The following is a 22315-nucleotide window of genomic DNA, read 5'->3' as shown; positions in this document are numbered from 1 at the left end:
CCCAGCTAGTTGATGTCCTCGTGAAAATAAAGGCTGACATCACCGCCGTCCAAGAAATGCGATGGACGGGACAAGGACAGAGACGAGTAGGTCCTTGTGACATCTACTACAGTGGCCATATAAAGGAGCGCAAGTTTGGTGTTGGATTCGTGGTGGGAGAGAGACTCCGTCGCCGAGTACTATCATTCACTCCGGAGAATGAACGTCTAGCCACAATCCGCATCAAAGCGAGGTTCTTCAACATATCGCTGATTTGCGCCCACGCCCCGACGGAAGAGAAAGACGATGTGACCAAAGATGCTTTTTATGAGTGCTTGGAGCGCACTTATGAGAGATGCCCCCGCCACGATGTCAAAATCGTGCTTGGCGACATCAACGCCAGGGTGGGCAAAGAAAGTATCTTTGGCACTACGGTCGGTAAATTCAGCCTCCACCAGGAAACATCCCCAAATGGGTTGAGGCTGATCGACTTCGCCGGGGCCCGAAATATGGTTATCTGTAGTACTAGATTCCAGCATAAGAAGATACATCAAGCTACGTGGCTGTCTCCGGATCGAAAAACCTCCAACCAGATCGATCATGTTGTGATAGACGGAAGACACGTTTCCAGTGTTTTAAATGTGCGTGCGCTGCGAGTTCCTAACATCGACTCGGACCACTATATTGTTGCAGCCAAAATTCGCATCCCCCTCTGTGCAGCAAAAAACGCACGCCAACAAACACAAGGAAGGTTCGAAGTCGAGAAGCTGCAATCAAAACAGACAGTCGAACGATTTTCTACTCGGCTTGCACTCCTGCTCTCTGAGAGCACTCGTCAACATCTCGGTATAAGGGAACTGTGGGACGGCATTTCAAACTCCTTGCGTACAGCTGCAACCGAAACCATTGGTTTTCGGAAAGTGCAAAAGAACAGCTGGTACGACGAGGAGTGCCGTGTCGCAGCGGAGAGAAAACAGGCTGCCTACCTCGCAACGTTACGATCGACCACAACACGTGCGGGATGGGATAGATACCGAGAGTTGAAGAGGGAAGCGAGACGCATTTGCAGACAGAAGAAGAAAGAGGGCGAAATGCGTGAGTACGAACAGCTCGATAAGCTGGCCGACAGGGGTAAAGCTCGAAAATTCTACGAAAAGATGCGGCGACTTACAGAAAGTTTCAAGACCGGAGCATACTCTTGTAGAACCCCCCAAGGTGATCTAGCCACCGATGCCCAGAGCATACTTAGATTATGGAGGGAACACTTCTCCAGCCTGCTGAATGGCAGTGAACACATAGCACCAGGAGAAGGTAAACCCGATTCCCCAATCGATGTCGATGGAGCAGACGTTCCATTACCCGGCCATGAAGAAGTTCGAATAGCAATTGCCCGCCTGAAGAACAACAAAGCGGCAGGGGCCGACGGATTGCCGGCCGAGCTATTCAAATACGGCGGCGAAGAGCTGATAAGGTGCATGCATCAGCTTCTTTGCAAAATATGGTCGGACGAAAGTATGCCCAACGATTGGAATTTAAGTGTGCTATGCCCAATCCATAAAAAAGGAGACCCCACAATCTGCGCCAACTACCGTGGGATTAGCCTCCTCAACATCGCATACAAGGTTCTGTCGAGCGTATTGTATGAAAGATTAAAGCCCACCGTCAACAAGCTGATTGGACCTTATCAGTGTGGCTTCAGACCTGGTAAATCAACAACCGACCAGATATTCACCATGCGCCAAATCTTGGAAAAGACCAGTGAAAGGAGAATCGACACTCACCACCTATTTGTCGATTTCAAAGCTGCTTTCGACAGCACGAAAAGGAGCTGCCTTTATGTCGCGATGTCTGAATTTGGTATCCCCGCAAAATTAATACGGCTGTGGAAACTGACGTTGAGCAACACGAAAAGCTCCGTCAGGATCGGGAAGGACCTCTCCGAGCCGTTCGATACCAAACGAGGTTTCAGACAAGGCGACTCCCTATCGTGCGACTTCTTCAATCTGCTGCTGGAGAAAATTATTCGAGCTGCAGAACTTAATCGAGCAGGTACAATCTTTTATAAGAGTGTACAGCTGCTGGCGTATGCCGATGATATTGATATCATCGGTCTCAACACCCGCGCCGTTAGTTCTGCTTTCTCCAGACTGAACAAGGAAGCAACGCAAATGGGTCTGGCAGTGAACGAGGGCAAGACGAAATATCTCCTGTCATCAAACAAACAGTCGTCGCACTCGCGACTTGGCACTCACGTCACTGTTGACAGTCATAACTTTGAAGTTGTAGATAATTTCGTCTATTTAGGAACCAGTATTAACACCACCAACAGTGTCAGCCTGGAAATCCAACGCAGGATTACTCTTGCCAACAGGTGCTACTTCGGACTGAGTAGGCAATTGAAAAGTAAAGTCCTCTCTCGACGAACAAAAGCCAAACTCTATAAGTCGCTCATAATTCCCGCCCGGCTATATGGTGCAGAGGCTTGGACGATGACAACAACCGATGAGTCGACGTTGCGAGTTTTCGAGAGAAAAGTTCTGCGAAAGATTTATGGTTCTTTGCGCGTTGGCCACGGCGAATATCGCATTCGATGGAACGATGAGGTGTACGAGATATACGACGACATTGACATAGTTCAGCGAATTAAAAGACAGCGGCTACGCTGGCTAGGTCATGTTGTCCGGATGGATGAAAACACTCCGGCTCTGAAAGTATTCGACGCTGTACCCGCCGCGGGAAGCAGAGGAAGAGGAAGACCTCCACTCCGTTGGAAGGACCAAGTGGAGAAGGACCTGGCTTCGCTTGGAATATCCAATTGGCGCCACGTAGCGAAGAGAAGAAACGACTGGCGCGCTATTGTTGACTCGGCTATAATCGCGTAAGCGGTGCCTACGCCAGTAAAGAAGAAGAATAGTCTATTATTGACAGTGTTAACGTCAATTATCAGTGCAAGGGAAAAATCGGTAACTGTTTTACCGCAAAGTGAAATTAAAGTTTTGTTGAGGTCACACAAAGCCTTATCAAAAATTAATTGATTGTAACCTAAATTTTGATTACCAGCTTCTCGCTTTTTTCTTTGCAATATGTCTTCTGACATACTTTCTTTAAATTTATTCCAAAGTTCAACAGAATCTGAAACTTGACAAAAAGACAAAATTATAGCAAATAAATATCGCATCGAAACAGACGAAGCAATAATTTCTGCTTACAGTAGCGTTTGTTCCCAAAGTGAATCATCCAGAGAATGTTTCAGGGTAGAATTAAGTTGTAAATAGTTTGTAGTAGTAGTTTTAGTATTAGTTATTGTTAGTTAGTTTTAGTATTTATTAATGTAGTAAGTAGTATGTACACGTGAGCCAAGCTTTGAAAAAAGCTGGTGAAAAAGACCTAATCTTTATTGATTAGGTTGTGTGAGAATTTGTGGTTGTAGGTAGACAAATTCTGAAAATCGTGTTTTACTAAAATTATATTTTCTTAATAACCCTATATATGTATTTTTCTAATGAAATGAATTTTCTTTTTATTTTTCTTTGCAGTTTTTCAATAAATTTAAATAATTTTTTAATAAATTAAAATAAGTTTTTATTAAATTTAAATAAATATAAGTAAATTTACTTGTAATTTCATTTATATTTAATTATCAATAGATTTTTTAAAAATTATTTGCCCTAGTTGTCCGTTTTATTTTCTCACACATTTCAGCCGATTTTTGTATAGAAATTTGACCGGCGTGGAAGCAAAATGCGAAACAACCATACATACATATATTATGTCGTTTGCACATTTGTCTGTATGTTTGCGAAAGCAAATGTTCTACAAAAGCATTATATGCGTACATATGTGAATATGTCACCAACAAAAAATTGAAGCATTGTTCTACGAAAACAACAATCGCCTCAGCATAAGCATCACAAGTCAATATGGCAGCCTAATTGGCGAAGCCCAAATGTAGTAAATTTTACAACAAAAACGATTTCATTCATAAACGCAGGCGCATATGCCTCGCCGTATATAAACAGACGCCGTAGCAACTCCCCGAGCATGCCTTTGCCTACAAGCGTCTTTTCGCCATGGATAATATGATACGAAACTTTAGCATTGGCTCTCTTTTTCTGTCAAACGCGTTCCCTGATTATTTGACAGCGATGGAGATCAGGGAATTTTTGACAGTTGACTTCAGAAAAGGCGGGATGCCAGAAGTAAAGCGCTTGACGAAATTAATGTGAAATGAAATTTCATTGAACTGTGCGTACATATTTTGGCAAAATAAATGTTTATGTAAATTAATTAATGATTTTGCATTTTAGCATTTATATATGTATGCCTTTTTAAAGTGTTTAATTTAGTGTTTTGCATAATTTATTATATACCCAATCTAATTTTTTTCAGCAGTGGCATCATTGACAAATGTTATAAAAAATGCGAGTTTTGACAGCTCTCTCTCGAATCAAAGAGTTTCGTATCATATTATCCATGTTTTCGCGACGATGGCCAAAGCTAAAAATCATAAATTGAACAACTTTCTGATGCTTCTCGCAAAAATCTGCGTCGATATGTATTCATGCTCATACGTATACATACATACATATTTACGCACGTTTGTAGGCGAAGCTGTGTTATAGCGACAAGGGAAGCGGTGACAATCGGCGGCCATTAGTTTATTTTTTTCGGCACAACTCCGATTTTCTATCATCATACAAGTACTGAACACAATGAGCGCGACAGACTGCAAACGAATATTAGAATACACACGTTCTTAGGAACACAGTTAATGAGCCAGCTGCACAACTACACTGTGTCCATAAGAACGTGTGTATATTAATATTTGACAGATTGCAGTCTGTCGCACTCAATGTGTTCAGCACTTGACTCTTCCACAAAACGCCTGTTTCGGCCATTGGTTGACCGTGAAAACGGAGATGCGAAAGATGCGTGCGACACTTGTTGTTATGAATGTATGTACATATATATGTATGTGGCTCGCATTTGTGTTCGTAAACATACAGACAAGTGTGCCAAAGAAATAATATACATACATATGTATGTGCCATAGAAATTCTATTGCTACGAATATGGAAATTATAACGAAATAATGCGAATATGCATATGTATTTCATGAAGGTCATTAATATTTTAGAAGAAATGAAAGGAATGAAATGAAGTGTTTATATGAGCACATTTATGTAAGTTCATTTGGCACATCTTCATTTTATAATAGTCAAAATTAATATAATTTCTGAAATAATAATTTATTTAAAACAATTTTTTATTTAATTTTATAATATACAATTTTTACCATTTTTCGAAAAACAATGGTTCATATATTGTAATACAAGATAATCACGCATATGCACTATGGTCTGAAATTCAAATTTTTTGGCATAAATCCAAAAATTATTTTTTCTTATTTCAAAAAAATGGGTACGCAGTATTAATTGAGACATTTCAGTGGTCTAAAATAAAAAAAAAAAATATTTGGATATGGCAACTCTGTGCTAAATATGAGCTGTAAAACATGATGCTTCTGAAGCAACAACAAACTTGTAAACAGTTCAGTAAAATATTGTAAGAAAACGGCTGTTCCATAATAGTTAAAAAGAAAAAAAAAAAGAAATAAATTTATAATGGAATATAAGAAAAGTATCTATTTTTTAACTTAATGGAAAAAAATGTGGTTTATTGTGTTATATCTGTATAGTGTGGAGTTTTGTTTGATAGCTTTTTTAACCGAAAATTTCGTATTAACCTGTGTTCTGTGGAGTGAAAGTTGTGTGTATTGTCCCGTATTGTTCCAGATTTTTATGTTCGGTGGAAGTTTGGGGTATGTTCTTGAAAATCATGTATGTAACATTGACCCGTTTTTGCCCCATTTAAGTATATTTGTAATTTTCAGCAACCTTTAAATTCCCACACGACGAAATGCTTGGAGTTTGGATAGAGGGCGATCGCAAAACTAATGTTGTTTTGGATTGGGTTTTTAAAAAAATTAATACTAATGAGCTAAGTTTAAAGAAAAAAGATGAAATAAGAAAAAAAATACAAAATTTATTGGCATATGTTAGCCAAAAATTATCAAAATGTAATCGTATGGTTAATAGATTTAAAGAGAAATACCCCCAGTGGGTTTCCGCAACAACTATTATTGAAATTTCTGAGAATGATTTTGAAAAACCCTGTTCAAGTAAAGCAGGACGACCAAAGGTTAGCTACACGGATGCAAAAGATCGACTTAAGAGGAAGCTGGCAGGTGATCTTTCTTGTGAAAACAATGACGATGTTGATTTTTTGATTCATGCAGCTACTGTGGCGGCAAAAAAATCAAAACAAAATGATTTAGCATTTATTTTAAAGAAAACTGCACATCAAGCAGAACAAAGCAAAATAAGAAAAGCTGTTACCTCCAAAAAACCCGAAGTAGTTCCACTCACTCCGGAAGAAGCTCTCGCATTTTTACTTGAAAATGATTTAAGCAAAAGACAGTATATCAACATGAGGTTGTGAAATAAAGAAAAAAATTGCAATATATATCCAAGCTATGAGGAAGTAATTAAATGCAAGCTACTTTGCCGGCCTAAGGAGATGTCTGTGTCGGAGTCTTCAGCAGAAGTATCACTGCAAAATCTCTTAGACCATACCGCACAACGCATTCTTTTATTCCAAAAAGATGTTTTGCGCGTCATGGCAGAAATTTCGAATGTTGTTTTAATTGCTAGCTATGGGTTTGACGGTACAACGGGACAAAGTATGTTTAAACAAAAGTTTGAGACAAGTACACCTCAACTTTTTGACCATTCACTGTTTGTAACTACCATTATACCTTTACAAATGTTGGACAGTTCTGGCAAAATTATTTGGAGGAATCGCACTACGCAATCAGTGCGGTTTTGCAGGCCATTAAAAATGCAATTAGCAAAAGAATCTACAGCTCTAATTCTATCAGAGAATAGTCAGCTAGATATGCAAATATCTTATTTAAATCCATTTGAATATTACCTTGATAACGGAGAAATAATTATTGTCAATTATGATTTGCATATGACTTTGATTGATGGAAAAGTACTAAATGTTATAACAAACACCAATTCTAATCAAAAATGCCCAATATGTGGTGCTACACCAAAATAATTTGTAACAACTAAAAATTTTAATTCTGATGTTTTTAAACCCAAACTTACATCCCTTAGATATGGTATTAGCCCACTACATGCATGGATTCGAGTATTTGAATTCGTTGTACACATTGCTTATAGAATCGAATTAAAAAAGTGGCAAATAAGGGAAGCTTCAGATAAAGAAGCATTCCAACTTCGTAAACAAGAAGTACAAAAGAGGTTTTGGGAAGAAATGGGCCTTCATGTAGATAAGCCTAAAGCAAATGGTAGTGGAACATCAAATGACGGCAATACTGCCAGGAAAGCATTTAACAATTTGGAACTCTTTTCTTTAATTACAAATATTGATATAGAAATTTTGAATAACTTTAGAGTTATATTAATTGCTATTTCCTGCGAGTATCCTATAGATACCACAAAGTTTGAAGATTTTTGCAAAAGAACTGCCTTCTTGTACATGGAAAAATACTTATGGTTTCCAATGTCAGCAACAGTTCATAAAATATTGGTTCACGGCTCACAGATTATACAAAATTGCGTAATGCCTGTTGGTTGTTTTGGGGAAAATGCGTCAGAAGCTCGAAATAAATTTTACAAGAGAGATCGCAACGCACATGCAAGGAAAAATACAAGAAAAAATAATATGACTGATGTTTTCAATAGAGCAATGGATTCTTCAGACCCCCTTCTTTCAAGCTTGTCTTTATCCGCTAGAGAAAAATATCGGAAAAGAGAGAAGCTACCAAAAGAAGTAATACAATTGCTTACACCTTCAAGTGAGCTTCAAATTTTCAACCACTTGCCAGGGGGATCTGAATACGATTCGGATAATTCTGATTCCGATATATCGGAAGCAGACGTTGTGGAGAACGCTTTAGTTTTAGATACGGAAGACTGTGATTTCGAATGATTTGCTTGGTACATATAACTTTTTATATTATATTCAAGTGAATTTAATAATTCTGCAACTTCTCTCTCATTTCAGATGTACAATGTTATTATAAAAATAATTGTTTCAGTAAAAACATATGTATAAATATTTGGATAATAAAATTATTTGACCACTTTTGCCTATCATATGCAAATTTTTCATTTTATGAAACCAAATTTTTACTATAGGTCCAAGGGAGGTACTCTTAGGGACTGGCCGATTTCAAATATTTTTGGTATCGTCGATGCGTATTACAAGAATAACATATTTACCAATTTTCGTGAAGATATCGCAATTTTTGGAGCTGAAATTCAAAAATTTTTACTATAGGTCCAAGGGAAGTACCCCTGAAGAACGACCGATTTCATCCATTCTTGGAATTTTTCTTAACTAAGTCATATATAACCTGTATGCGAAATTTCAATGGCCTAGAACCACTCCTTCTAATTTATGCCAAAAAATTTGAATTTCAGACCATAGTGATATGTGACAATGGTTCACATAATACAAAATAAGCATGCATATGTGACTCAGAGAATGCTTTTTTACATTCTCTGTGTCGCTTTGTATATTTTTCTTCATATCATTTCTCTTTACTCATTCTCGCATGAATTCAGTCGTTTTACATATATTTATGCCAGAGAACGTGCTCATTTCTGCTAAATAGCAGCGAGAATGGTGAGTTCCCTGTCGCAATCTTATAAATTCTGTTAGCCGTCCAATCGAACATCATACAGAATTCAGTTTGCACCTTCTCTATACTTTACATTTTGGTTCAGCATACAAATACATACATATGGTGTTTTCCGCGACAATGCCCATATTCCATTCCATGTCTTGCCGCGCATGCACATACGTATATACACACAATTATATGGAAATATAAGTATTAATCTCTACGTTGGTACCCAGCAGATTGAAAAGCGAGATCTCCTGAAAGGAGGAATGAAGGAGTCCTCCTATTTACCTCTTTTAGGAGCAGTAAGGGAGATTTTTTAATTTTGTTCTTATATTGTGTTTTTTTTATATTTTATTTTAGTGTTGACCTCCTTTTGTCATCTTTTAGGAGCAAAAAAGTAGATTTTATACTTCTATTGTGATTTTTTTTTACTTCATTTTAGTATTGATCTCCTTTTGTCCTCCTTTAGGAGCAATAAAGGAGATTTTTTAATTTTTCGTAGCTTAAAAATCGTACTTTTGATTCAAAAATTACAATTTAACGGGAAATAATAACTGTTAATTTTTGTCTTTAAGCAATTGTTCATTTCAACTGTGTTTTTTAAAGCGTGCAGACGTAAGTAAGTTTTATATGTATCTTTTGAGTACTCGTATTAAATATTTTAAATTGATAATAAAATGTACTCTAAAAGGCATTTAAAACGCCTAGTGAATAAAAAATTAAATAATTTATATAAAAAATAAAATAATAATACACAAAATGAAAATGATGTGGAAAGTGTTAATGAAGTTGAAAGTGATACAGGCTCTAAAGAAGTTTTTGAAGAAGTTGAAAGTGGTACAGGCTCGAAAGAAGTGATAGAAGATTTTTGTTTGCCAGCTGAACCACTTTCAAAACAGTTAGCTATTTGGGCAATTGAAAATCGAATAACAAGGGCCGCATGTAATAGTCTTCTTGCAATTTTAAATTCACAAAATTTAAATGTGCCTATACACTTAATTATAGATAAATAAAATGGCGTCACAAAATAACTTTTTATTCAATTCTCTCGGTAAGTTTATCTCTTGCAAATAGTTTTTCATAACTCTTTAGCACATTTTTTTCCTAGAATGCGGAAGTTCTTCAATTTTAAGTGGAGAAAATATCAATATGCCCACCAATACTTCCCGAAACACCTCCTCCTGGCAGAAAAACATGGAACAAAGAATGCGAAAGCTAGAGGAAATATCGGCGCACAACACTATACTCCTGGTCCTAGCTTTTGAATAAGCCTGAGGCAGAAATTGTGAGTATGATAAAATACATTTGATAAGATGTTACTAAACAGTTTGAGTTTATTATAGGTGGCGTATCTGAAGCAAAAATTTTCAAAGAGACCCCTATCAAAAATTTTGGATGAAGTGATTGCAGAGTCCCTGCTCTTAAAAGTGAATTGGGATGGAGCCAAAAAAAAAGTTGCATTGAAGAATTATGCACTTTTCAATAAATTTCTTTAAGGTAATAAATAATTTCAATTCATGTCATCTATTTTTTTAATAAGTTTAATTTTTAGAGGCCTTAAAAGATGATTACTCATACCCTGATTTTGAGGCAAAGATTAAAAAGGCGTTTCTCAAATTAAAGGCTCAGTTCTACAGGAACACTTATAATAAAAAAAAACAATAGATTTTATGTACATAAATCTAATTAAAAAACTTTAATAAAAAATAAAATTATAAAAATTTGTTTTTGTTAAAATAACTGCAGGTTGAAAGTAATATAGTAGTAATCCTATAGTAGTAATCATAGAGATCTCCTATATCAGTAATCATAGAGATCTCCTACAGCAGTAATCATAGAGATCTCCATTAGGAGGTTAAAAGGAGTACTCGCGTTCCAATTACATGCAATGTTAAAAAAGAGTATACAATTTTACGTGTATTTACACACGAGTATAAGGAGTAATAGGGAGTATAGGATATCTCCTAAAGGATTAATCCAGGAGGTCTCAAACGATCATCCTAAAATCTGCTGGGTATATACAAATGTTTCAATACCACTAATACGTGTGGGGCTTTGCGCGAACATGTTGTAATCAAACAAATTTCATTTCTAGCGAGCAGGTTGCGCAAAATTGTTCGCCTTGTCGCATGCATAGAACATTAATTGATACATATATACACATGTTTCAATTCAACTCTTTTTTTCATTTATGCTTTGCGCTTCTCCTGCATGCAGCAACAGGCGACAATAATAACGAAGCTCGCATAAAACAGAATAAAAAATGTTAAAAGGGGTTTATATTTTAATTTTTTTTCGTATAAATATTAATATGAACAATGCAATAACTGATGCAATTTGCTTAAGAAATGTTCAATTCATTACAACCTTTTTTCCTTTCTAAATTGATGCAGTAGTTTTAAAGATATTGGAGTGTGAAGATAAAGTTAGTCTATTTTTGAGGTTTTTTTGCTTATTGTCGCGCCTTTATAAGGCAAAATATTTTTTAAGGTATCCTGCGTTGGAAGGAGGGCTCAAGGTATGTTTTGCAAAAAAACCGGAATAAAATCGGTTAAGATTTAGCTGAGCTGTGAGGTAACATACACATTTTAAGGCTTTATTTTATAAGATGTAGAGATATAAATATATATGAATGTATGAACATGCAAGTCAATGCGCGCACATGTAATAAGTATATTGATAAGTGATGAAAATATGATTTCAATTTCTGAACGCGCACATGCGTATACATACACTCATATGAGCATGTGCAGATACGCAAGATAGGATAGAAGATGTATGCCTTTTAACATCATATACTATATAAATAAATATTTTTCTTACTAATAGAAATTAAATTTATCACAGCAATATACATAATATAACATAACATAAATCGATTATTTTACGAGAAAACTCAATTCTCGAGTAGTATCGGAATCGAGTTTACCATCCCTACTGGCCGCCATCGCGTGCACATTAAAATCTCCGCACAATAACCACCACAAAAAAAAATGATTTTTTTTTCATGTAATTTATATGGGAAATCGAAAATTTCGATGAGGCACCTCTTAATATTAATATAAAGAGCTCAGATTTTACCAGGACTTGTTTTTAGTCATGTTGAATGAGATTTTCATGGTAACTACGAAAAATAAAATATAAACTAATTTTTGGCCCACCTTAATATACATATACATAATATTTTTAGATTTCTCGGTGATGAGTTTTCTTCTGAATGTATTTGTTTACATTTGACCGACAGAAAACATAAAAGGTGCAGCTTTCCATATTCGAACATTTAAATTAAATCAAAACAAAGTTTAGTTTGTATAAAGTTACTAAATATTTTATTTATAGTTTAATAATTGGAGTGAACATAGGTTTTATACAATAGAAAATGTCCGTTGAACCAGATATCGCCAAAGAAGCGGTACTTAAACGAAGTGAAAAAACACACGGAAAACATACCCATTGTGCGGGGCTATGATTGGAATCAAGGAATTGATTACTCAAAATTATTTGAGTCGTATGTTAATACGGGGTTTCAAGCTACTAATCTCCGGTTGGCAATAAGAGAAATCAATATAATGGTAATGTAACCAAATTATTATGGAAAAGTTTATGTATTTTAAAATATTCTTAGCTTGATTGTAGGCAGCAGCCGTTGAAACCTGAAGAAGCCGATTTGCATGAAACGGATGAATTCATTAGATGTTTTCGTACAATATTCCTTGGATTTACATCTAATCTAGTGTCGTCGGGAGACATTACGATTCCTCGTTGAACACCAAATGGTGGATTGTATAGAAACGATAGCGGGTGGCGTTTATTAAATGCCTAGCACCCACGTACATGGGATCATTCGAATTATCTGGCCGAGATTTAGGGGATCGTGGTATAAATCGTATAGATAATTTGCTTGTACCGAACGATAACTATTGCAAGTTCGAGGATTGGCTCATGCCGCTAGCCTAGGTGACATGACGTATTTCCTCTCTTTCCGTCACCCCGGATTAGTGGTAGATATTTTGTCCGATTTGCGACGTCTAAACACTATGGCTGTGAAAGCCACCAAATCGGGAATGATTATAATTGGTGGCGGTATTATAAAGCATCACATATGCAATGTGAATTTAATGAGAAATGGAGCCGATTATTCCGTTTTTATTAACACAGCTTCGGAATTCGATGGCAGTGACAGTGGTGCTCGACCAGATGAGGCTATTTCTTGGGGTAAAATAAAGAAAGAAGCTTCACCAGTTAAGGTGTATGCAGAAGCTAGTTTAGTAGTGCCATTGATTGTTGGTGTGACTTTTATTAAAAGACATTTCAATACAAAAAAAGAAAACGAACCATGATAATAAATAATTGTAAAAAATGCAAATTTGTGGACTTTAATTTGTAATAGTAAACGAACTTTTTAATAAAGTTTAGTCAATATGTATTTTTCATAAACTCTTTATTCCAACGAAATTAAACATATTTTATTAACATTATAAATATTTTTAATAATTTATTTTTGAATCTTTAAGTTTTGCATTTTCCACACCACCACAGAGGTTTGCAATAAGGCGCGTTACCGACTTTTTTTAGGTGTTCGGTTCCCCGGTAGGCCTATTTCACACAAGATTTCGGCATTCTTCTGTAAACACAAACTTATTAAAAACTTCGACATATTTCTAATATATTTATACACCTTACCTTAATTAGCTTTATTTCAGCAACAACACTTATCCACAATATAAAAAATATAATCTTATAATTAACTCTAATATTTATTGTTAAAATCTTCAATATACATACGTTTGTGTTTAAACTCAATTTCCAATTGATGTTTTCCTATAATGGCTAACGAATTGTCAATTTGTACACATATCGCACTTGTTACGTTAAAGTGTAACAACTCAAAATTTCCAAATTTTAGTTTTTTGCAAGAAAATAATGTGCAGTGGTCATCTCTACCCACTGTAAAAATCGTTCAGTGATTTGTCTAGTCTTTCGTTAAAAAAACCGTTATGACTCTCTCTTTGTTTTCAGAATGACTTCTTTCGACTCAACTAAAGAGTTACATTTTTAGTTGTCTCCAAGTATTTTATCAAATTGGTTCGTTAGTGTATCACATAAAGTGTAACATTTTGAATTGTTACACAGAGACAACTCAAAATAATACCACTATGTATATAAAAAAATTTCAGGAAAAGAGTAATAACTCAAAAATTTGTTATTTTCGTGCAAATACTAGACAAATAAAAACGAAACAACGGTTATATTATTTTTAATGATATTTTCGTGCAATTACATTGTTTTTTCTTTGTAATATATTATTAATATTTACGGAAACAGTTTTTCGTCTCTACTGAGAATGTTCAAATTTTGAGTTGTTACACTTTAACGTAACAAGTGCGATATGTCAAACGACAAATTACCACACAGGATTGTATCCTACTGCATGCAAAAATTTAGAAATACTTGAAGCGTGTTTAAAAATTGCCCGAAAAAAAACAACTGATTTAACATCAAACAACAAGTAATATCCTAATAAAATTGAACAAAGATTCAAAATATATCAATATAATCACTTAAATAACGTAAACACTTGCATTATTTAATATATTTTAAAGTGTTGATCATCAAAATTTAAAATTTATATGTAGCTCAAATGCTAACACAACACCCTGATTACCATGAAAGTAGCAAAAAAAGTGTTACACAACACCCTAAGATTTCTTAGAGGTGAGTATATGTATGTAAGCAAAGCAAAGGTTGTCTACTGTATATACTGAGGTATAGTGTTAATTTTTCAACGGCCAACGCAGAGTATTTCAACCAAAAGATACGCAAAATAGTTGAGAATTCGCAGAATTGAAAGACAAACGAAAGAAAAAGGAGTATAACTTCAACAATGCACAAGCATACAAACATACATATGCGCACACATGTGAATAGTCACCTCGTCATCGCAGGTCGATTTGCAAAGAAAGTAAATGAAGACTGACCAGAGAACTTAAAAGTATAGAGAAGGTGCAGGTTCGACTGCGAACATTTGATAGATTCAAATTAGGGAATCAAAATTCGCAATTTTAACATTTTTTACAATTCTCTCACATATTCTAACCGAGAATATGAAGAGACAGACATATACAGTGGCGGACAAAAGTCTACATACACCCCCTGTTTTCTTCGATGTGAGAGTACAAAAACTTTTTGGAAAAATGTGTTGATACAGTTTTATTCTAATCTTCTTTCTAATAACAACAAACTTAAAAAATCCGTTAATTAATATAAAACTACAAATTTATGGAATAAAAACTCAAATATTGTGTTGACAAAAGTCTACATACAGTACAAAAATATCTTAATTCAGTGCGAAAAACTTTATAAAATGCTAGTTATTAAGACGTTTTGGTATTTAGTTGGGTCCCCATTGGCATCTATAACTGCTTGAAGACGCCGTGGCATTGATTCTGCTAAATTTGTCAACGCTGCAGATGTAATACTGTTCCAAGGTCCCAATATGCGCTCTTAGAGTATGGCAGAGCTAGAAACTTGGTGCTTTCTAATTCTACGCTCCAAAATCTCCCAGACATGTTCAATAATATTCATATTTGGACTTTGAGGTGGTGTATTTAATTGCCTTGGAGTATAATAAAGCAACCAGTCCTTAACAATTTGCGCCGCATGCATCGGATCGTTATCTTGTTGAAATATCCAACTGGAACCGAGACCTAAATTATCCACCAAAGGCTTCAAATTATGTTCCAACAGAGACTTATTCTTATAACCGTCCATTTCACCTTCGATAAAGTCCGAATTTCTAACTCCAGAGGCCGCAACAGCTCCCCAAACCATTACGCTGCCGTCACCGAGCTTCACAATTTATACTACGTTCTTCGGTTCAAGCGTGGCGTTAGTTTTCCTTCAAATTTTAGCCCTTTCATCACTACCAAAAAGGGTGAATTTAGAATCATCTGTAAATGAAACTTTTTTCCAAAAATCCATTTCCTTTTCTTTGTGTTTTTTGGCGAACTTTAAACGAAGTTTCCGGTTTTTTCAGAAATAAAAGGTTTCTTCCGTGGTGTTCTACTATTATATTTATCCGTTATCGTTTAGAGTTTTTTTTTATTGTTTTTGGTTGGATACTCATTTGTGATGAACTTACTATGCGTTCGGCTATATTTGGAGCATTTACTTTTGGATTTTGGTCTACTTCGTTGGGAATCAGGCTGACGTCTCTACGAGATTGTTTTTTTGGGCGTCCACTGCGCGGTTTATTTTCGTTGGAACCATTATTTTTAAAGTTTTTTAGAATTGTCTGTACTGTTGCTCGACTCAAGTTAAAAATTTTAGAAATTTCACCATATGATTTTTTTTCTTTTCTTTCTTTTATCACCAAATTTCTTACATCAATTGATATTTCATTTCGCGGAGCCATTATAGCTATTGAAATGTTTAAACCACAACTAAATTCAATAAATATCAAACAATAAACATATTGAAATAAAAGAAAAAGGCTAACGTTACCTTACTGTTAATATTGCAATGTACAAAGTAGGAGATTAGAACTGTATGTAGACTTTTGTCAAAGCAATTTTTGAGTTTTTCTTCCATAAATTTGTTGTTTTATGTTAAATAATGAATTTTTTTAGTTAATTGTTATTATAATAAATATTAGAATAAAACTGTATCAACACATTTTTCTAAAAAGTTTTTGTACTCTCACATCGAAAAAAACAGGGGGTGTATGTAGACTTTTGTCCGCCACTGTATGTATTTATAAAATGATTTCTTTGATATTCCATAGGATGGAAATATGTATGTAGAACTCTTTTATTTTTGATTTATTATTTTTCAAATTATTTAATGTTAATTTAATCTTATTTTATAATAACTCATTTTAAATACATAAAAGATTTACCTAAACATTATGATGATATTTTCATGATTCATAAGCAATGTACGAATGTAAGCAATTTCGTTTTGCTGTCGGCATTTCATGCTTCAATTTTTGCTTTCAACCAAGAAATCGCTTGTATGTAAGTATATGCATTATATGCCTTTGCGTTTTGCCGTCGGCATTTCCATATTGACATGCAAAAGTAATTATGTATTTCATTGTTTCGTTTTGGCCCAATTTTGTATATTAAGACAAGTGTCAATAATTGCGCCAAAATCAAATAAATATTTACATATTGTTACAAAAGTAGTATTAAGTTGTATTTGTATTACTATATGCATCCCTGATTATGAACAATAGCTGTAGGTATATGGAATAGCATTTGTCTTGTTGTAGACATCTGGCGCCACGGCTGTCTGCTTGTCGAAACAATAGACATCTGGCGCCGCACTGTCTGCTTGTCTAGTTAAACAATTGCTGAGTCTGGCGCCGCGACTGTCTGCTTGCGTCTGGCGCCGTATAGCATTATGTTCTGGTAATTTCCAGACGCAATATTCTAGAAGGACACGTCGGCATCAGCGAGAAGTGCGTGGCTATATAAGCCGTGGCAGCGCCAACGTAATCAACCAGTGCTAAGAGTAAACTGACATAGTGTAGACGAGTTGTGAAATAAAGAGTTGTTGAATTAAATTAAACAGTTTTAGTTTTATTTGTCAATCCAGAGATACGAACCTAGTAAAGTAAAACTAGCAAAGAGTAAATTCGTAACAATATTAAGTAAAAATCTTCTTATATGTTCTTTGTATATATCATATGTAAATAAGTATTGAGCTTTCTCCTACTAATGTATTGGGCAAATTGACAAGTGTCGATAATTGCGCCAAAATCAATATATTATTTATTCATATGTAAACATGTTTTAAACTTTACATAAAATTGAAGTGTCAATAATTGCGCAAATTTTCATAAAGTTGGAAATTTTGCACGAATAAGACGTGTGCGGGTTAAGTCGTGAATTTTACTTATATTAATTAATTTGAAAGTGCCGAAAAATGCGAAACGATATTTCAATAAATTTAAGTAAATTTACATGTATTTTCATTTACATATATTTAATTGTCAATAAATTTTTTAAAAATTATTTGCCCTAGTTGTCTATTTTTTATTTTCTCACACATTTCAGCCGATTTTTGTAAAGAAATTTGACCAGCGTAGAAGCAAAATGCGAAACAATAATACATACATATATTATGTCGTTTGCACATTTGTCTGTATGTTTGCGAAAGCAAATGTTCTACAAAAGAATATTTCTATACTTAAACAAAATTATTAGAACCATCTTATGTTTCTCATGTACATGCAAGTTAACGGCAGCAGCCACACAGATACTTAACGATAAATGTAAACAAATTGTATCTTCTCACAGTATTACTGCTTGGTCAGCAGAATACTTTAATTAATAAGAAATCAATATATCACTTGTTTTGATAAGTAAGCAAAATCCAATATTCCATTATTTGTTTTGATAATGAGAATAATTGGAAATCCAATGCTCTGGCATTTCATCACTTAATGTAATGCCAAAGCATCTTTAGTAATAAGCATAGAATTATAAGAATATAAATATAAGTGCTTTTACTAATAAAGATCAGTGTATAATCGGCAAGCGTATTGAGTGATCATCTTGATGATCAAAGCGCACCATATATTGTCACTCAAACCAACACTTGTGTTTAATTTCTACCGCGCGTAGCGGAACGGAATATATTTTTTTAATACTTCCCACACAAGGGAAGTTAATTGACGCCCAACGTTAAGGGCACGTGTTCGTCGTATAAAGGGAGAGAAATGTATCCCTAGAACCATAACGGTCGCGATTAGTGAACACTAACCGGTAAACGTACATAAACCTCGTGCGAGAGGTAGTACATATGTGAATAACGCATTAAAAATTAAAAAGAAAAAACAAGTATCCCAAGAATAGGGAAAAAAGCCAAACCAAACTTGAAGTAAAGTGAGCAAAAACTTTATTGCTTGTTGTGTTGTGACAATCGCAGAATAAATAAGAACAAAATTTTTTTTAAAATAAATTAAAAAAAAATGAATAGTGAATAAAAAAGTAAAGAGTGACTTATGTAAATCACAAAATACAAATATTTAAAAAACAAAAAAAAAACATCATTAGGCATTGCACGTCAAGCAGCGGCGTAGCCATCGAGGGAAACCAAGGACTAAGGAAATTACAACACACCACAAAAGACGAGGAGAAGAAGGAGTAAGATTTTATTATCCATATTTATCAAATATATTAGTACATTAATATATAAGACAATCAATTTTAGCAATTAAGTTAAACTATTAAGAATCATTGAAGGCTCGACCAGCCAAATAATAAAATATTTTGAAACCGCGATTCACCACCGCAAGGGGGACCCTCCGGTTTATAACAAAAAACTCAATTCTGCGATTCTGAACTTCAGACCCTCCAGAATAAAAGAGTCTCCTTTCCTAGAAAGGATCAAAAATAAAAAAGTACAAAATTAAATCTTAAAAATTTTAAATAAAGGCTCGACTAGACATATAATAAAATATTAAAAAAAAAACCGCGATTCACCACCGCAAGGGGGACCCTCCGGTTTATAATAAAACTCAATTCTGCGATTCTGAACTACAGACCCTCCAGAATAAAAGAGTCTCCTTTCCTAGAAAGGATCAAAAAATAAAAATAAAAAAAATAAAACAACTGACTTGAACTATAACGAAATAGACAGAATAGTTAGAAATCTTGAAGGATTTGTATTAGTCGATAGCATTAACAAAAAAGAAAGGGATGTAAATAAAGATAAACTTAAAATTAAATGTATGGAGAAAGTTTTTAAATATATAGGAAAAGATAAGAAGGTCACACTTGAGGATTATTATAATCAGGAGACAGTTATGTCTGAGACTATAGAGATGATAGAAGTATCAAAAAAGGAATATTTGTTTTAAATGGGGAGTAATGCAAGTGTTCCAAAATACGAAAGGTTGCATTATTGTAAAAGCAACCATAAAATTGAAAATTGCCCATATTTAAAGAAAAGGAAAATTAATAAATAAAAATGGCTTTAACTAGCAAAAATGAGACCTTAGTCGCAAGACTAATTGCGGCAACGAACGCATCACTCAGATTAGAAATATCTGAAATGCGCAGGCAAATAGAAGACTTAACGAAGTCTACAACAATAACAGATTACCCACCTGAAGTAATAAATTCAGAGATTCGCTGTGACGAATCCCTAGAAGTAATAAAATCTTTACCAGAATTTGGGGGAAAGCAAAATAAATATGTTAGCTGGAGGGAATCGGCTAACAACGCAATGAGCTTATACATAAGAGGCAGCCGTAGGTATTTTGCTGCATTAACTATATTAAGAAATAAAATCACTCACGATGCTAATGACATCTTGTCCAACCACGGAACAGTCCTAAATTTTGATGCTATATTAGCACGATTAGATTTCGCTTACGCCGATAAGCGACCAGCTCATATAATCGAGCAAGAAATGAGTATTCTGCGTCAAGGCAATTACTCTATAATTGAATATTATAATAAGGTTAATGAGAAATTAACCTTGCTAATAAATAAAACCATAATGACTTACGGATCAGATAGCGCCGTAACTAAGGAATTCAATGCTAAAAATAGGCGGGATGCTTTACGCACATTTATAACGGGACTAAACGGAAACTTAGCAAACATTTTATTTTCACTATCGCCAAGCGACTTACCAAATGCTTTAGCAAAAGCACAAGAATTAGAATCCAACAATATGCGAGCAGCATTCGCATTACAATTTGGAAAAAACTATTCAAATCCCAACAATAATAACAGGCAACATACTTCTAACAACAGATTCAATAATGGTAATTTTAATAATAATTTACGGTTCCCACAAGTCCAACCACAAAGGAATTATAACCAAAGAATGGGATACCAGAATAACCAACCACGACCTACACCAATGGATGTCGACTCAAGCATCCATACACGCAACCGTATGTTGCAAAAGCCAACAACATTTAATCAAAACAATTTGGAAAAAAGGCCACATGGAAGTACACAACAGAATGTGCAGCCACCGACTAAGACACAGCGCATTAATAATATTAAGGAGGATCATTTTTTAGGCCAAAATTAACTCTGCCATATATATTTCTAGATGACAGGGTTACTGGTCAAAACTTTAAAATATTAATAGACACAGGAGCAACTAGTTGCTATATTAAATCAGGAATATACAAAAATAAAAATAAATTGGATATACAAAAGAGAGTAAAAACAATTAATGGATTTTCGATAATACGCTATTATCACATTATCACATTATTCGGTAAAAAACAAATATTCTACGAAATCGAAAATTTGGAAGCAGACCTATTAATAGGATACAAATTTTTGAAGGACATTAATGCAGTGATTAACTTGGAAAAAAAGAAATTAATAATAAATAATGAAAAAGAGGAGGATATATTTAGCTTAGGATGCGAATATGAGCATCAGAAAAGTAAGGATAATTTAAAGATCGTAAAGGAGGACGAAATTACTTTGGAAGCAAAGACTTCTAAAGCGCCAGCCGACGGGAATACCGGCAAATATAAAAAAATAAATATTGTGGAGCAGGAAAGCTCTACAACGCCAGCTGAAGATTTATACCAGCAGAGTAGAAGTAAAAATTATGTAAAAAATATTGTGGAACGAAAAAGTTCTACAACGCCAGCCTATGATAATACCGGCAAATTAAATAAAAAATATATTGTGGAACAAAGAAGTTCTACAACGCCAGCCGATGATAATACCGGCAATATGGAAGAGGAAAACTATGTAAACAAAATTACTTTAGAGGAAAAGTTCTCTAAAGCGCCAGTCGAAGGAAATACCGACATAAACGAAGATGAAATTGAAAATTTAAGAGAGGAAATTAGAAATGAAATATATAAAATACATTCTTCAATAAATATGAATTTACCGTTTCGAACGGATATAAAAGCGGAAATAACGACAATTGTTGAAACTCCTATATGGAGTAAACAATACCCATATCCTCTTTCTGCTAATTCCTTCATAAACGAAGAGGTAAAAAAAATGATGGAAGATAAAATAATAAGGCCAAGTAAGAGCGCATATAATTCACCAATTTGGGTTGTACCAAAAAAAGGTGTAAATGAAGACGGTACGCCGAAATTGCGAATGGTAATCGATTATAAAAAATTAAATGAAGTAACAAAATCGGATAAATATCCAATTCCGGATAGCAATATAATACTTTCAAATTTAGGAAGTTCGAAATATTTTTCCACAATAGATCTGGAATCGGATTTTCACCAGATCCTTATTAAAGAACACGATATTGAAAAAACTGCATTTTCAGTAAATAACGGAAAATACGAATTTTTAAGAATGCCATTTGGTTTAAAAAACGCGCCTAGTATATTTCAAAGGGCGATGGACAATGTTTTAAGGGACTTTATTGGAAAATTTTGTCACGTTTATATTGACGATATAATCGTATTTTCAAAAAGCTTCGAGGAACATAAAAAACATTTAAGTATAATAATAGAAGTTCTAAAAAACGCAAATATGAAAATTTCATTACAAAAATCTAAATTCTACCAAGAAGAAGTAGAATTTTTGGGATATATTGTTGCAAAGAATGTTATAAAGACAGATCCAAAAAAAGTTGAAACTATTTTAAATT

The 22315-nt window shown here is 34.3% G+C and overlaps 3 protein-coding genes and 2 pseudogenes across 12 annotated transcripts in view; 3 read left to right on the top strand and 2 right to left on the bottom strand.

The window, feature by feature from the left end:
- Positions 1 to 2943, top strand: part of LOC125776322 (uncharacterized) — a 215221-nt gene extending 212278 nt beyond the window's left edge. The window contains exon 2 of the mRNA XM_049448050.1: positions 2650 to 2943. The gene's annotated coding sequence lies outside the window, so the exon portion shown is untranslated. The remainder of the gene's footprint in view (positions 1 to 2649) is intronic.
- The window catches only part of LOC105233704 (uncharacterized), a 746688-nt gene that overhangs the window by 266273 nt on the left and 458100 nt on the right, over positions 1 to 22315 (bottom strand). The window lies entirely within an intron of this gene.
- LOC125776365 (uncharacterized) overlaps positions 1 to 22315 on the bottom strand; it is a 129590-nt pseudogene that overhangs the window by 59792 nt on the left and 47483 nt on the right.
- On the top strand, positions 4379 to 13183 carry LOC125776382 (probable deoxyhypusine synthase; annotated as a pseudogene).
- Positions 16681 to 22315, top strand: part of LOC125776325 (uncharacterized) — a 194821-nt gene continuing 189186 nt past the window's right edge. The window contains exon 1 of one of the 2 annotated variants that reach the window (XR_007421638.1): positions 16681 to 16943. The gene's annotated coding sequence lies outside the window, so the exon portion shown is untranslated. The remainder of the gene's footprint in view (positions 16944 to 22315) is intronic. The other variant, XM_049448064.1, reaches the window with a different exon arrangement.

This window comes from Bactrocera dorsalis, chromosome 2 (genome assembly GCF_023373825.1).
Source record: "Bactrocera dorsalis isolate Fly_Bdor chromosome 2, ASM2337382v1, whole genome shotgun sequence".
Lineage (NCBI taxonomy): Eukaryota > Metazoa > Arthropoda > Insecta > Diptera > Tephritidae > Bactrocera > Bactrocera dorsalis.
This window is presented reverse-complemented; position numbering and strand designations above follow the sequence as displayed.